This window comes from Myotis lucifugus, unplaced genomic scaffold (assembly GCF_000147115.1).
Source record: "Myotis lucifugus unplaced genomic scaffold, Myoluc2.0 scaffold_208, whole genome shotgun sequence".
Classification (NCBI taxonomy): domain Eukaryota; kingdom Metazoa; phylum Chordata; class Mammalia; order Chiroptera; family Vespertilionidae; genus Myotis; species Myotis lucifugus.
In genome coordinates, this window is record NW_005871256.1 from 2039573 (window position 1) to 2056424 (window position 16852).

Here is a 16852-nt window from a genome sequence, read left to right on the forward strand (position 1 = left end):
TGATTTCTCACCAGAAACTCTACATGCCAGAGGGAATGGCATGAAGTACTCAAGATAATGGAAAGCAAGGACCTGAAACCAAGATTACTATATCCAGCAAGGCTATCATTCAAAATAGACAGTCAAATAAAGAGCTTCCCAGACAAAAAAAAGGTTGAGTTCATCACCACCAAGCCAGCATTACAAGAAATGCTAAAGGGATTGCTGTAAGGGATTGCTGAGAAGAAGAAACAGAGAAACCTAGACATACAGAACTAAAATGGCTATAAATAAGTACCTCTCAATAATAACCCTAAATGTAAATGGAGTAAATGCTCCAGTAAAAGGCATAGGGTAGCTGAATGGATACAAAAACATGACCCAAGTATATGCTGTCTACAAGAGACCCACCTCAAAACAAAAGACACACACAGGATGAAAGTGAAGGGATGGAAAAATTTTTCCCATGCAAATGGAAAAGAAAAAAAAGCTGGAGTAGCAATACTCATACCTGACAAAATAGACTTTAAAAGCATCATGCTAAGCGAAATAAGTTGGAGAAAGGTAAATATCATATGATCTCACTCATTTGTGGAATATAATGAACATAAACTAATGAATAAAAATAGAGCCAGAGGGGGAAAAATATTCTAGAATAGAAGTAATCCTGTTATTTGCAGACTTTTAATATTTCCTACAACTTTTGCAATATCATACTATGTACAGTTTTGGTAATATTATACTTAAAATCCTTTTGTTCTTGAAATATTAATGTTTATTGCATGTAATATTATATGTAAAATCATTTTTCTTGAATAACTGGTGTTTATTGTATGTAACATTTTCATATTAAAAATCATTTTTTGAGATATTGTTTACTGCATTTAACATTATATTTAAGACTAGAGGCCCGGTGCACAAAAATTTGTGCACTGGGGGGGGGGGAAGGGGGGTCCCTCAGCCCAGCCTGTGCCCTCTCGCAGTCTGGGACCCCTCGGGAGATAACGACCTGCTGGCTTAGGCCTGCTCCTGGGTGGCAGAGGGCAGGCCCAATCCCTAGGTGCAGCCCCTGGTCGGGCTCAGAGCAGGGCTGATTGGGGAGTTGGGGCGCCACCCCCTGTCATGCACAGAGCAGGGCGGATTGGGAGGTTGCGATGCCACCCTCAGTCACGCTCAGGATAGGGGTGATTGGGGGGTTGGGGCACCGCCCCCTATCACACTCAAGGCAGGATCGATGGGGAGGTTGCGGCGCCACCCCCTGTGATGCACAGAGCAGGGCCAATCAGGGGGTTGGGGCACTGCCCCCTGCACAGAGCAGGGCCCATCAGGGGGGTTGGGGGCTCCCATACCCTGCAGGGCCAATCAGGGGGTTGGGGCACTGCCCCCTGTCACGCACAGAGCAGGGCCCATCAGGGGGGTTGGGGCTCCGTACCCTGTCACGCACAGAGCAGGGCCAATCAGGGGGTTGGGGAGCTCCCCCCTGTCATGCACAGAGCAGGGCCCATCAGGGGGGTTGGGGCTCCGTACCCTGTCACGCACAGAGCAGGGCCAATCAGGGATTTGGGGAGCTGCCCCCTGTCACGCACAGAGCAGGGCCCATCAGGGGGTTGAGGAGCTCCCCCCGTCACTCACAGAGTAGGGCCGATAGGGGAGTTAGGGCACCGCCCCCTGTCACACACACAGCAGGGCGGATCAGGGGGTTGGGGCGCCGCCACTGTCACACTCAGGGCAGGGCTGATGGGGAGGTTATGGCTCTACCCTGTCACACACAGAGCAGGGCCTGTGGGAGGGGGGGGGGGTTGGGGCACCGCACCCTGTCACACACAGAGCCGCAGGGCGATCAGGGGGTTTGGTCGCTGCCCCGTCACGCTGATCGGGTGTCAGGAGGCCTCGCGGCTCCGCTGATCCCGGTGCTGGGAGGCATATTACCCTTTTACTATATAGGATAGAGGCCTGGGGGCCGGCTGGTTTGCCCTGAAGGGTGTCCTGGATCAGGGTGGGGGTCCCCACTGGGGTGCCTGGCCAGTCTGGGTGAGGAGCTGAGGGCTGCTTTCAGGCTGGCAATTGACTGAAGCTCCCAACCACTCCTTTTTTTCTTTTACTATTTTTTTTTTTTTATTCTGGGCCAGCTTTAGCTCTGGCTCTAGCTCTGAGGCTTCCGCTGCTATAATCGAAACAATGTATAACTCTAGCTCTGAGATCCCGGCTGGCTGAAAGTTTTTTTCTGGGGTTTTGTTTAGCTTCTATATTTGCAACATAGTTTCTTAGAGTTGTAGCTCAGAGGCCGGCAAGTCAGGCGGGGAACGTTGCAGTCTGCAGTCACTGGAGCAAGCAAGCCTCATGTTCGCTTCCAGCTGCCTGGCTGCCGGCCGCCATCTTGGCTGACAGTTAATTTGCATAAGGATATGCTGATTAGCCAATGGGAAGGGTAGCGGTCGTACGCTAATTACCATGTTTCTCTTTTATTAGTGTAGATAGTTTTTCTTGAAATATTAATGTTTATTGCATGTAACATATTTAAAATCGTTCTTCTTGAAATAAAAAACTGGGGAAAAAAGCAAAACATTTGTTTTTAATTATAGTAAGTATTAGCGAGAGAGAAAGCGAATGTGGCAAAATGTCAGCAGTGATGAATTTAGGTGAAGGATACACAGGTATTCATTGCACTATTCTTTCAACTTTCCTGTAGACTTGAAATTTTCAAAATGCAAAGCTGGGGGAGAAAGGATACAATACTCACACCGCCGACCACCAGTTACTCCTAAACCCAAATACGACCGACTGCCCTTCCGAGCTGCTCTGCGCAGAGGGAAGGAGGACGAGGGGCCACGTGTGTGGGGGACAGGGTTCAATGCTGACCCAAGTGTTGGGATTTTTGATAAGTTATTCACTAAGTCATTCCACTTGGGTTTTTTAATGTCCATTTTACATGTGAGGAGCCTGACACTTAAGGAGATCCGGTATCTCATACAAGGACTCCGGCTGGAAGTGCCCGGAGAGCACATATTTACTTAAAAATATGTCAACAACCAATAACAGTGGGGTCAGATGTTTAAACAAACCTCAGTCAGTATACAGAGAGCAGAGACACAGTCCTCGGACAACCACGAGCACGCCGCGGACTGCGTTCCGCCCTCAACTGGGGGTCATAGGAGATCTCCTTCAGCGGCTGCCCTGACAGCAAACAGGCAAAGGCTCTGAGCTCTCTGTTCCCACAGCCCACGGCTCCATGACCTGGGAAGGGATGCTGTGTGGTTATCTCTGCGTGACTCATCCCAGCGAAGTCGGCCAGAAGGGGCATCGGCCCCGAACAAGAAAGGCAGCCCCCCAGGGCTGCGAGGTCCCACAGTCCAGAGCCCAAGGAACAGATGAAAGTAGCGGTCTAGGGAGGGAGGGAGGGAGGGAGGGCAGGGCTAGGGACTAGGGAAAAGGAGCTTCAATGAAACAGGCAGAAACAGTCTCATAAATGAACAGGTTTGGCTCACTGGATAGAGCGTCGGCCTGGGGACTGAAGAGTCCCAGGTTCGATTCCGGTCAAGGGATGTACCTTGGTTGCGGGCACATCCCCAGTAGCGGGTGTGCAGGAGGCAGCTGATTGATGCTTCTCTCTCATTGATGTTTCTGACTCTCTATCCCTCTCCCTTCCTCTCTGTAAAAAATCAATAAAATATATATATATTTTAAAAAATGAACAGCCCATCCTAAAAGACAGGCTCCCCTTTCTAGTGTTTGGGAAGATGTGGGTGAGGATTACCACCCCAGGCTTAGCCTTTTGTTCTTTTTAACCAGTGAAGTTGGAATGGCCTTGACTATCAGTAGCTTTCCAGCTTTAATTCAGGGCATTCCCCGTCACCAACCTCACCGTGTCTCCTGAAGGCTAAAACCAAGCTACCGGGTTAGAAAGCCGGGGTCCATCCAAAGGGAGGCAGCCGGTGAGGCGGTGGGCAGGGCAGGGCTCTGCTCTCGGCCTCCTGGGCACACCTGCCCCACCCTCCAGGCGCCCGCAGCTAGGATGAGACTCTTCTCTCAGGAGTGGGTCTTTGTCCCCTACCTCAAACCTGCACAGGTAGCACGGAAGTGGGAAATAAGACGTCTAAGGCAGAACAAGCCAGAACACTTCTGAAATCATCTTTATTATCTCTACGTGCAGGACAGTCCGCTCTTGGCTGGATCACAATGCCTGCGGGAAGACAGGCAGAACCGCAGCCCCAGGATAGGGGAGGGGGGAGTAGGGAGTGTGGAGGCGGCGAGGAGGGCCACAGAGAGCTTAAACCCTACAACCCAACGCCTAAGCACCAAGCACAGCAGAACTCAGAAGAAATGTCTGTTTATGCTCTTTCCAGATTTAAAAAAAATGAGTCATGTCCAGCATGCCCAGCCAAATTACTGGGCATCTGTGAGGCAGAGCTGCAAGGGTGAGGGTGCCAACCGGGTGTGGGGCCCCCACCCCACCCAGACTCGCTCTCTGTCTGCCGCCACCAGCGGGCAGCGCCTCCAGGAGAAGGGCTAATGAGCAAGATTTTGAGTCAAGACCAGTCTGACCCCAGGAAGGAGGAAGGAGGCAGCTGGCATCTGAGTTTCTTTTGTAAAATAGAAACATCAGGGCAACCACTGACCAGTCTTCAGCGTCACTGCTCTGCGTGAAAAAGCGACATCTTAGAAACGTGTCTTAGACATCAACCGAAGGACTTGTATGCATGCATATAAGCCAAACCAATGGACATGGACAACAGGGGGATGAGAGCATGAGTGGTGGGGGGGGGGCGGGAGGATGGGGGTTAATGGGGGGGAATGAGGACACATTTGTAATTCCTTAACTAATAAAGAATTTAAAGATTAAAAAAAAAAAGAAACGTGTCTTAGAAACACGTCACTTTGGGGAATGCACAGGAGACTCTGTGATTCCCGGGAAAGTGTAACGTTTTTGAACATTCGTCTGATATCAGGGTTCTTTTGACATAAGCCAATGAAAGCCTCATTTTCCTCTCAAGATGTTTCCTCTCTCGGGAGCGGGAGATACTGAGTCAGGCTGCAGTCACGGGCCTCCCACACAGGGGCTGCGGCCTCGGCGTGTGAACCGGCCACACAGCTGAAAGTCACTGCCACGGCCAGTCTTCCCATACTTCCAACACAAACAGAAGGGAATTCATTCTGTCTCAATTCAAAAAATTTTAATCTAATTACTGAAACTTGGGGGGGGGGGACCCTTCTTGATCATTTTATTTCCTCTCTGCTAAAAACTGAAAGAAGTCCTAATTCTAACAGAATATTAAAAGGCCAACGTCGCCACTTTCAAGGACTGCATTTTAAAAACGTGTTAAAAATACATGTACTTACAAGGAACTGCTGAATGAACCTATTAACGGGTTTGTAAGCATGTGAAAATATATTTCATCTTATTCAAAGTAGGAGAACGGGTTAGCCTCAAAAAGAAAATATAACCTAACTCAGTTCTTAACAGTGACACACGCAGGGGTGGGCAGCAGCAGGTCTGAACCCCAGGCGTCAGGAGGCAGGGCTGGCCCAGCAGGTCCCTGGATTCAGGCTCGCTTTCTGATCAAGTCCACGAGGATGTGCGATAATGCTGGTCGGTGATGGAGCGCTGACCAGGTGGTACCACGTGCCCTGTGCCACGGTGACCTTCTGAGTGGATTAGCCACAGTGATCAGCAGAACCGCACGTCTCTTCCCATACGAGCCACTGCAGGCCGGCGTGGCCGCCCCGGGTGTTCAGTGACTACACGTGCGCTCCGTGGCGGTGGGATCCTGGCTGAGCGGATGAGAATGAAACCAGCGGCGGCTGCAGCCGGGATCAGGCCGGAAGCCTCGGCTCCCGGTTACAGGGAGCCTCTACCCGGCCTTGTAAACAAGAAGGCATTCACTGTCCCCGACAGGAAGTGTGGAGACAGGCAGGCTCCTGGGTGGGTGACAGCTCAACCACTGGGCCGAGGACCCAGCTGGTCACAGCCTGCGAGCCGGGGCTGCCAGACCTGAGGGTCATTGTGGGTGTCAGTTGGCTACCAACAGGCCCAGCCAAGTCCGTCGTAAGGAGAGGGACCGTTTCCGCCTTGTTTATTTTTCTAGGAAGGAAGACACCTTTCCAGGAAGAACCCTGCAAACTGCCCTCAAGCTCGCTGGCCAGACCTGGGTTACACGCCCCTCCTCCAATCGAAGACAAGGGGCCACCTTGCCTGGTTTCAGCATTTAAGACTCACTCCCTGGTGGTGCCCTCCCCCGGGAGTGCACATCTGTATGAACCAGAATCAGGGCTCTTTTTTTTTAATATATATTTTTATTGATTTTTTTACAGAGAGGAAGGGAGAGGGATAGAGAGTTAGAAACATCGATGAGAGACAAACATCGATCAGCTGCCTCCTGCACACCCCCTACTGGGGATGTGCCCGCAACCAAGGTACATGCCCTTGACTGGAATCGAACCCGGGACCCTTCAGTCCGCAGGCTGATGCTCTATGCACTGAGGCAAACTGGTTAGGGCCAGAATCAGGGCTCTTTACAAGGACGAGGGGGGATGGTCCTGTTTAGGGGCAGATACAGCCCCGCACGGCCACACACTGCACCGTCGTGGGCAGCAGGGAGTAAACCGGGTGACCAATCCTTCCCCCCAAAATATCTAGATCCTGTTTTATGGTTTAAAACCAAGGGCTGACATTTGAAAGTTACATTTTGTAGAAAAGAAAACAATTTTTTAATATATTTTTAAAACTACCAGCCACCCTAGCACTTAATTTAATTACAGAAACAGCTAGTTACTGCTTTAATGAACCCTCACATTATCAAATTGTGGCTTTAAAAAGAACCTCTAGAATGTAAAATAATAAATGCAACCCAGATGTTCACTGAAAAATGAAAACAAGATTGTTTTTACTTCATAGCAACCAAATAGGTCAACCCATTTCCTCCTCCAGAGAATTCTCAGAGGACCACAAACTCCACGCGGAGAGCATGTGTTTCATATGTATCTGTCCACACAAGAAGGAAACTGCCGTCCAAAACAAACGGAGAACATGACATGTTCCCATGGAAGCGGGTCTGAGGCTGTGGCCAGGCCCTGTCTGCACGGTGCCAGACATCTGGATGAAGACTGGAAAAGAAATCGCTAATTACCCAGATATTGGGAAATACTTCTCCATCATCATTAAAATGTCTAGTTTTTATAGCAAGCTGCTGTTTTTATAGATCAATTACAGGACAAAGCTTTTCAAGAAGAGGAGTCAGTAATTAAAAATAGCTCGGCCGAGGGTTTCCGATGGGCTGACTGTCCCGTCCGAGCAGGGGTCCCGGTGTCTTACCGAGAACACGTCAGCTCAGAGTAAATTTGCTCGGCGGAAGTAAGCTACAAACTCTTCCTGGCCAACCCGAGGGACTCAGGTGAGCCTTTCTAAGATTTACGTAATGCTGAGAGATACTTATCAAAAACAAACAAGCGCACGCTGAACTGCCTGCAGCCAAGCTGTAAGACACTGCAGAGTCCTATGCCCACTCCGTTCTGTCTACCGGGGTATTGGCATTAACTATAAAAAGTGTATATGCTTAACTTCAAAAGTCAGGATGGAGACCATGTATTTTCTTCTCTTAATCTTCACCTGAGGACATGCTGAGGGGAACATCCATCAGTTGCCTTCCTTGCACCTTACGCTTCCCAACTGGCGATCAAACCCACAAGCCTGGCATGTGCCCTGACTGGGAATCGAGCTAGCAACCCTTCGGCACACAGGATGATGCTCAACCCACTGAGCACTCAGGCCGGGCACACCCATGTATTTTCTACTCTCACTTACATGAGTTACTATTGTCCCCCAATTTCAAAATATTTTTAAACAGCTTTTAGGAAACTTTGGTAAAACCTATTTTTTCACTTCAAAAGTGTCAATAGTCCTAGTCCACACTCGATAAGCCTGCTTCCCAAAGGCTCTGCCAGTAACTTCCTCAAACTAAGCTCTCTCTCCCGGCGTTATTCACCCGAGTGTGTGTGCCGGCAACGTGGCTGCTCTCACTCACCTGATGGGAAGCAGGCTGGCCTCCACCAAAAGATTCGCTGAGAAACGTGTGGTTGCCTTTTCCCCTCTCAGTCCCCACGGCGCTGGCTTCCTTACCTCTCTCCTCTTAACAAACTCCCACGAAGGGCCACGGCACATGCTTTTGTCCCGCCAGGAGCGATCTCCTTAGCCCACTGTGGCCTAGCCTGCCTTCTCTACACCTTTCACCAAATTGGATGGTTTTTTTAAAAATATTTTTTATTGATTTCAGAGAGGAAGGGAACGGAGAGAGAGATAATCATTGATCAGCCGCCTCCTGTATGGTCTCCGCTGGGGATGATCGAGCCCCCAACTGGACATGTGCCCCGACCGGGAATCGAACCATGACTTTCTAGTTCATAAGTCGATGCTCAACCACTGAGCCACGCCGGTTGGGCCAAACTGGTTTTTTCAAGTCACCAAATCCAGGAGACACTATCCTCATTTCCCACTGCCTCTCGAGGACAATCAGCACAGCCGGCCACTACCTTTTACTAAAACACTCCCGCTCCCTTAACACCGGCAATACCGCACAGACCTCCCGGTCTCTCCACACACTGCGACCGTTTCTCCATCTCCTTCGCTGGGTTGTCCTCAGTCCTGGGGTTTTCTCCTGCCCCTCAACTCTCCCCACCACGCGATCTCATTCATCCCTCCCCGTGACTTAAGAGTCGTCTCCATGTTCATCTCCTACCCAGACGCGTCTTCTAAGCCTCGGACCCACACACAGCAACTCCCTCCCTGCCAGCCCCACCGGGATCGCTCCCGGGCACGTCCAACCTTGAAGACCAGACGCGAACTCCTGGGACCCACTTCTGGTAACAGCTGACGGGCTTGCTGCAGACCAGTCCCTCCGCCAAGGACAACGGAAAGAGCCGAGCAAATTACAAGCAGCAACTGCCTGAGGCATCGGAGCGCTACCCACACAGCCAGGACTTAAGAGCCCCCTAACCTGAGCCACCTTTCCCCTCGACACATTTGCCGATTCACAGCAGAAACTGAGTGGTCAAAAGCTAAGCAGAACAAGTGGCTGAGAATCTGAGCAGGAGGCCGAATCTCCCGCAGTCTTAGGGGCTGCCAAGTAGAAGAGGCCCCGGAAACACCCTGGCTATGAGCTAGGCCCACGGGAGAGCTAGACCCTCGGAGAAGGGTAAACCAGGGTAACCCGATCCTCACAACCTCAAAGTGGTATTTCCCTCCTTAACTGCCTGCCAGAAGGCTCTCTGGAGGAAGAAGGCCAGAGTCTCAAATTCTCTCTTCCCATTGTCACACACATTGTGGCAATTTAATTAAAGCTTAACAGGCGCCCGGCCAGTGCTGCTCAGTAGTTGAGCACTGACCCATGAACCAAGAGGTCACTGGTTCAATTCCCAGTCAGGGCACATGCCCGGGGTTTCAGGCTCGATGCCCAGGTTGCAGTTTCTCCCTCATCGCTGTTTTTATCTCTCTGTCCCTCTCCCTTCCTCTCTCCCTAAAATAAATTTTAAAGACATTAAAAAAAAAGAGAGATAGAAGCTTAACAGGCAATCTAAAATCAAGATAATATGAATGAAAACCAAGGGTAAAATAGATAATGGAATATGTATCAGACTTACAATAATTGTAATTAATTAAAGTTGTCAAGATGAAATTTTTTAGCAGAAAAGAATTAAGAAAACTGAAAAAGACAGTAAGTGAAATTAAGAACTTAATCAACAGGTTTAACAGCAGGTTAGATAGAGCTAAAGAGAAAATTAATACACTGGAATATAGGTCAGAAGAAAATACACAGAGTGGAGAATGGAGAGATGGAGACAGGAGTCTGAGAGACATACAGGAAATGATGAGAGAGAGTCCAAGAAGGAGAACAGATAAGGAAAGTAGCGAAAGGAGAGATAATGACCAAGGATACTCCAAGTCTAATGTGCGAGCAAGTCTTGTCATGGTGCTGCCCAAAGCAAGAACCACCACCAGTCAACCCCAAGCAGCACAGACTCAAAGAAAACCACACCTGGACACATCACAGTAACACAGCTGAAAACCAAAGGCAAAGCAGCCAGAGACACAACGCCTTCAAAAGAACAAGGCAGCCCAGCCAGTTTAGCTCAGTGGACAGAGCTCCAGCCCGCGGACTGAAGGGTCCTGCATTCGATTCCGGTCCAGGGCACGCATCTTGGTTGCAGGTTCCCCAGCCCTGGTCTGGGCATGTGCCGGAGGCAACCAATCGATGTGTTTCTCTCACATCGATGTTTCTCTCTGTCTCTCCCTCCCGCTTCCACTCTCTCTAAAAAATCAATGGAAAAATATCCTCAGGTGAGGATTAACCAAAAAAATAAAAGTTGCTTCTAAAAAAAAAAAAGAAAAGAAAAAAAAGAACAAGACATACAGCTGATTTCTCAACAAAAACAACGGAAGCCAGAAGCCAAAGACAAGACATGTCAGAGCACCTACAACTGTACACCCAGTGACAATATCCTTTAAAGTGAGGGCAAAATAATGACATCTTGACAAGAAACACAAATGGACCCCCGAATGGCCTTCTCTCCATCGCTAAGCAGCAGCACCGCCCACAGACACAGCCAGAAACCTAGACATTGATTCCCACAGTTCCTTCACCTCCAACCTCCAAGCTGTCTCGTCCATTTGATTCTCCAAAAATACATCTCGTGGCTGGTAAAGCGATGCAAATTAAAACAGCCCATCGCTCTCACGCGCAGGCAAGTGCCAAGAGCCGATTAGCATGCTGAGGGCTCCCGGGGAGGAAGCAATCTGTCCGTATCTAGGGAAACCGAGAGCAAACCTGGAACCCGCAACTGCGATGCTAGAGACACGCTGGAGACGAGCTTTCTCGCTTTCGCGCCTCCGCAAAAGGAAGCGAAGCTGAGGGCCCACCTTACTGTTTGTAACAACAGCGCGTGATCAACACTAAAGTCCAATCCAGGGCGAGGTCAACAGAACGTTACGGTAGTTGAAAGAAAGAAACAGGGGCTACCACTCTCAGCTGAACCCCAGGCCGCCGGTCCTCCCATCCCTCCTCCAACCCACTGTCCGCTCCGTAGCCAGGAACACTTCTTAGAGGCTTTGTGCACGGGGTCTACGAACACGGCCCCTGAGCCCCAAATGCCTGGGTTCGAATCGCAGCTCCACCCCCTGCTGGCTGGGAAAGTTGAAGCAAGTCACTCAGCTTCCCCACGCCTCCGTGCTCCACTCCTTTCTGTGAATATTAAGAACCTAGGAGGGTTGCTTTGAAGAGTGAGCAGGTTAACTCTGTAAAGCACACAGGGCAGAACCCAGCACAGAGCAGGATGTATTAGCTACGGTCCCTGAAAGGTAATCAATGTCATTCTCCCGCGGAAGACCCTTCCCTTCTCACTGAAGCCACCTGAGGTGGCCCCGGGCCTGTCCCCCTCCCCCGCTTCATTCTCTGCTCAGGCCACACAAAGCTTCAAGCCTCTGGGCACACTCAGCTTCCTCCAGTCCAGTATCTGCCCTCAGCCCGGTCACTGTACCCTTCAGGTTGCATCTGAGAGGCTTCCCCCACCAGGCCTTCCCTGGCCACCTGGCTGTGCCCACACTTCTCCTGCCCCCCATGCCCACCCACCCTCACTCTCCCCTCAGCCCCTCACAGATTCCCTTCAACACACTCTGCATAATTTGCATCAGCTTTACATATCCCTTTCTGTCCCTCCCATCTAAACAGAAGCTCCATGCACACGGGCAATTCACCTGCCGTGTTCACAATGCTCCCTCCAGCCCAGCACAGGACCGGCATGGGTGGGGGTGCTGTCATACTCGCTGAGTAAGTAAACACTCCAGGAAAGAACGCTCTCAGCGCTCTCACAGCGCCTGCCATGTCACTGCGAACGCTCAAAGGAATGATGGTTATTCATGCCCTGTGCACAGTCTGGAAACACAACCCTGTCGTTATCACTGTCTACATGTTAAAGGGTGTTTTCTTACCAGTTACTGCTGCTCCGTGAAACGGTTTGCCCACTTGGGGAAAAGTAAAGGCAGACTTCAACTTCTTTCTATTTCAAAAAAATTTAAAACACAGAGCGAGAAGTTTCCTCTGCACCCACACTCCCACCTGCCCAGTTCCCATCACCCTCCCCAGCAAGTAACCCTGTTATTAGTTCCTTGTATAGCCTTCCCGAGAATTTGCATGCACTTCCCCTCTCTCCTCTCTCTTTCACACACACACACACGGAAATGGTAGCACACCCTGGACATTTTCCCACACTTGGCTTCTCTAACTCTAATAAATCCATACGAAGCCTCTGGCTCCTTTCCACAAGCTCCCCACCTGTGCACAGGAAGGGTTATCCAGCCAGTGTCCTGGGGGGCCCTCCAGTCACTTCCCACCGTTTACTGTCACCAACAAGGCAGGGAATCATCTCGTACCTGTGGTATCTCACACACATACACATATACCTGCAGGTTAAATTCCTAGACCTGGCTTGGCTGGGTCAAAGGATTTATACGTCTGTCTGCCACTTTAAAAGCTGCTGTCCGATGCCCCTTTATTGATGGGATTCACCCACAGAAACACAATTCCTCTGAGCAGCTGAAATAAGGGAATGTCATACAAGGAACTGGTTGCGCGCATGACGGAGAAGCTGGGAGTGAAACTGGAAATGGTAAGGAATGCACACATGAGCAAGAGCTGGACGCCCTGACCACCGCTAAGTTGGAGGGTCAGAGGGAGGAGGTATTTTCAAAGCTCAGGGCCTCGGTCAACTGGCCGCACGAGCTGGAGCCAAAGGAGACCGAGCAAAGGAGGGGCTCTGAGGCAGAACCGAGGCGAGAGAACCTGGGTTCTCCCTCCTCCTGCCAACCTCCCACCTGAGGCCCCACCGGCCAAGCCCACCCCAAGCCAGTGGCCCACGGGTTTGGGAAATGCTGCCTGCGGGGCCAGTCCCTCCCCAGGGGGAGGCAGGCCGTGGATCGGAGCCAACAGCACCAGGCTGGCGCTGCCTTCTTAAGAGCCGGAACTAATTTACACTCCTGTGGCCAACAGATGCTTTCAGACATGGGGGTTGTCGCTTGCCTGACAGGTGAAACCCGGACCCCCACCCTGTGGTCATGTATTTTATTGAGTGAGGCTGAGCATCTTTTCACGTGAGACACAGACTTAATCCTCATCTACACAGACTGGCGGGAGGCGGGGGGGGGGGGGGGGGGAAGAGAGAAAACCCACAAAAGTTCTTCACCTCCTCTGCCACAGATGGTCCATTCAGGAACATCAATCAGACAGATTCCCAAACTGAGCACCATGATGCTGGCAACGAGCCCAACCGGCCAGTCACCTGCCAAGTAGAGACACATCTCAAGAACCGTTTTAGAAAAACTGAATGGCAACCAAGCCCCAAAGGAACCAGCCATACCTTAACTGCACCCTGCACGCACTGTAAGCAACAATGCGTTCTTGTAATCTCATCCCCCCCACTTCCTCCTTGGCACTGCCTTCCAACCATTCGTGCCACCCTCCCCTCTCCTTATCTCACCCTGAGAGAACAAATAATAATACCCTGGACCAAATTTAAATTATGAAAACAGCAAGCAGGAGTCATTTTTAAAGTCTTTTAACCCAACCAGCACATTAGCAAAAAGCTTTTAAGTTATCTGTCGCCCCGGCTGTAGCTGTTTGAATAGATTATTTACCCCGTCTTGTAAACAACCCGAGACTGACTTCCCGTACACAGGGCTGTGCGATTACTCTGAAATATACCCCCCAAAAAAGTGATGTTTTACAACTGCTGGCAAATGACTTTATGGCCTTTCCGAAGGCCGTACTTTATTTTCTGAAACATGAATTTTATTGTTTGTTTGTTTTTAACGTATTTCTTTTTTATTTTTTTTATTCTGTTTTATTGCTTAAAATATTACAAAGAGCAGTACATACGTCTCCTTTTAATTTTCCCCCTTGACCTTCCTGCGACCTCCCCTACCCCCCAGTGTCTTGTGTCCATTGGTTATGCTTATATGCATGAATACAAGTCCTTTGGTTGTGATCTCTTACCCCCAACCCCTAAAACTTGAATTTTAAAGCAAAGCATTATTTTTGGAAATATAAATGGTAGTAATAACCAAAGAAATGTAAAGATGTTCATTTCAAACTCTCCAGTAATCAAGTTATATATGAGCACACCTAATGCACACAATCATCACTTATTCAAAAACCTACTTATCCTAAGACTGCCAAACATATTTTTAAGTGTCTTCCGTAATGCAAGGAAGAAAGATCTTAATAAACCGTATCAGTAAAGGTTCAGTGTTGTTTTCCAGGCCCTAGCATGCTGCCTGGCATCTTAGTAGACAACCAGTAAGTTACCTGTTCATTCTCGACTGTTCCATGAGCTGGATTAAATCATACATTTAAATAATCAGACCCTTTTCCTACTGCAGGGAACATTTTTTATAAGTTCTTTCGTTCAAATTTCAAAGTAATACACACCATTCAGAAACTTGAGTACAAAAACTAAGTAAATAAAACACAGTATCACTATTTTTACACTGTTTAGACCATGATACATAGAACTGCTTTATTTTTTAATGATTGTAAAACAATTCATCCAATAAACTCCCCACAGCCTACCTCACCCGTCTCCTATTGGGCACTGCTGTTTCCAATTTTCTACTATTAGAGTGCAATGCACATCTTCCCACGTGAAGTCTTTCTTCTGAATTTCAAGATTGTATTCCCAGGAGAGACAGGAACCGCCCCAAGAAAGTCTTAAGACTTTGGGTACTTTTAACACCATCCTTTGCTACAGTACTAAAGACCTGTAAACTGCTGGGCCCACCGGCTTCCTTTTCTAAATCTTTAAACCTACTTTTACTTTCAAGCCTTCTGCATTCCTTGACTCAAAGAGTCAGAAACATCTCCCAAACAAAACCGCCAACAGGGTACAGATCTACTAGTATAACATGGTAATAGCTAGTAACCGTGTATGGTGCCAGGTGGGCACAAGAATGACCAAGGGATCACACTTCGTAAATTATATAACTGCCTAACCCTATGCTGTACACCGGAAACAAATACAAAATACTGAATACCAACTGTAATTGAAAAATAAAAATTTGGGGGGGAAAGGTACATCATGTTTTTTTTTTTTCAAATATATTTTATTGATTTTTTACAGAGAGGAAGGGAGAGAGGATAGAGAGTCAGAAACATGAATGAGAGAGAAACATCGATCAGCTGCCTCCTGCACACCCCCCACTGGGGATGTGCCCGCAACCAAGGTACATGCCCTTGGCCGGAATAGAACCCGGGACCCTTCAGTCCGCAGGCTGACGCCCTATCCACTGAGCCAAACCGGCCAGGGCGGTACATCATGTTTTTAAACTTGGAAATGGGTGAAATGTTTTTATTTTGAAATCCAGATTCCCCAAAGGAAATTTCACCACCGGGTCACACACATCTCAGCCTTTTTCAAGCCAAGACTGACTGACGATTGTCCACAGTTCCTAAGATTGAGCACATAAACAAAAATAAAACTTTGTAAATTTGTTTTTAAAAAAAAAATTTTTTTAAAAAAGATGTTTGTCAAACATCACAAAACTTTTTTTAATATATAAATAGAAGTAAAAGTCACCCATAATACACACCACCACCACCCAAAAAGTCACCAAGCCAGCTGGCCACTTGGCCTCAAACGCCCATCGCCTCCCTATTCCCGCTGCTGGTCTTGATTTTCTCACCAGGAGCAGCCGCTGGGAGCCGTGCTGCACCCCCACTCCGAGCGCCCCAGGCTCGGGCTGCAGACGGGCCACCTGGCGGGAGGGTTGCAAGGGGGCGCCTTCCCGGGGCGCCTTCTTTCCCGAACAGCAGCCCCCGCGGAGCCACTCGCTCCCCCGGCTCCGGCCGCCCCCTCCCCGCCCGCGCGGGCCGCGTGCGCGCCGGGCGCCGACCCACCCGAGCGGCGCGGAGGCTCTGAAAGCACCTGGACCGGCCGCTTCCCCCGGAGCCCTCCGGGCTGCCGACTGGCACCGGCAGCTGCTCGCCGGAGCCTGTAATTAAGGCTTTTTTGTTTTGTTTTTTCAAAACGCTCCCTTATGACAAGGGGTTCCGGCGGTTCGGTCTGTCAGCAGAAAGGAGGGCTTGAGTCAAAATACAGAGCTCCTCCACTCCGGGTCCCCCCGGAAAACTGCGGGCGAAGTGGGGGGGACCCTGTGCTTCCCAAACCCAGGACCCCCCCCCCCCCCGGGGGGTTTTTCTTTTTTTAAGGGGTAAATCCGAACCCGAAACGCCAGGCATCTGTTTTTCCCCGAGGGATTTCACGCCAGAAGCGGCTCCCCGGGGGGGAGGGGACCGGGGGGGGAAGTGGGGGCCCCGCTCCGGGGGGGGGGGTCCTAAACGAGGGTTTCGCCAATTTGGCCGGGGGCCCCGGTTCCGAAAAAAGCGGGGGCTTCCCGCGGCCCCTTTTTGCCGGAGCGACCTTCCCCGGGCACTTTGGGAACCCAACGCCGAGGGAAAACGGCCCCGAGGCCCAACCTTTTTCCCCGGCGCGGGGGCCCTGGAACCCCGAGGGCCCCCAATTTAAAAATTTCTCCCTGGCCCCCCTCCCGGGGGGTCCCCCCCTTTTCCCACCCTTTGGGAAAATGGTTAAAGGGCCTTCCCCGGACCGTGGTTCCGGAGGTGGGGGACGCCCCTGGTGAAAAAAGGGGGAAAGGCAGCCCCAAATGGTCCGCGGCCCGCGGAAGGGACCCCTATGACCCGCGAAGATACCGAGGCGTGTTCCCACGATTTAGGGGAAGCCCGGCTCGACCCTATCAGAGTGACGCAGACGCTTTATTCTATTTCTGCGTTGTCTGTAACACAGGGGGCGGGATGTTCGGAAGAGATGATACTTGGTT

The 16852-nt window shown here is 50.1% G+C and overlaps 2 long non-coding RNA genes across 2 annotated transcripts; both read right to left on the minus strand.

Annotated features, from left to right (window-relative positions):
* Positions 1–6692: 6692 nt before the first annotated feature.
* LOC106698648 lies at positions 6693–13159 on the minus strand. Its single transcript, XR_002831403.1, has 2 exons — positions 11954–13159; positions 6693–7080 (listed from the first exon to the last, which is right to left on the minus strand). It is a non-coding gene; the product is annotated as an uncharacterized LOC106698648 (long non-coding RNA).
* Positions 13160–15346: 2187 nt separating this feature from the next.
* Positions 15347–16193, minus strand: LOC106698647. The gene is made up of 2 exons (XR_001350022.2): positions 15912–16193; positions 15347–15463 (listed from the first exon to the last, which is right to left on the minus strand). It is a non-coding gene; the product is annotated as an uncharacterized LOC106698647 (long non-coding RNA).
* Between the last annotated feature and the right edge of the window lie 659 nt (positions 16194–16852).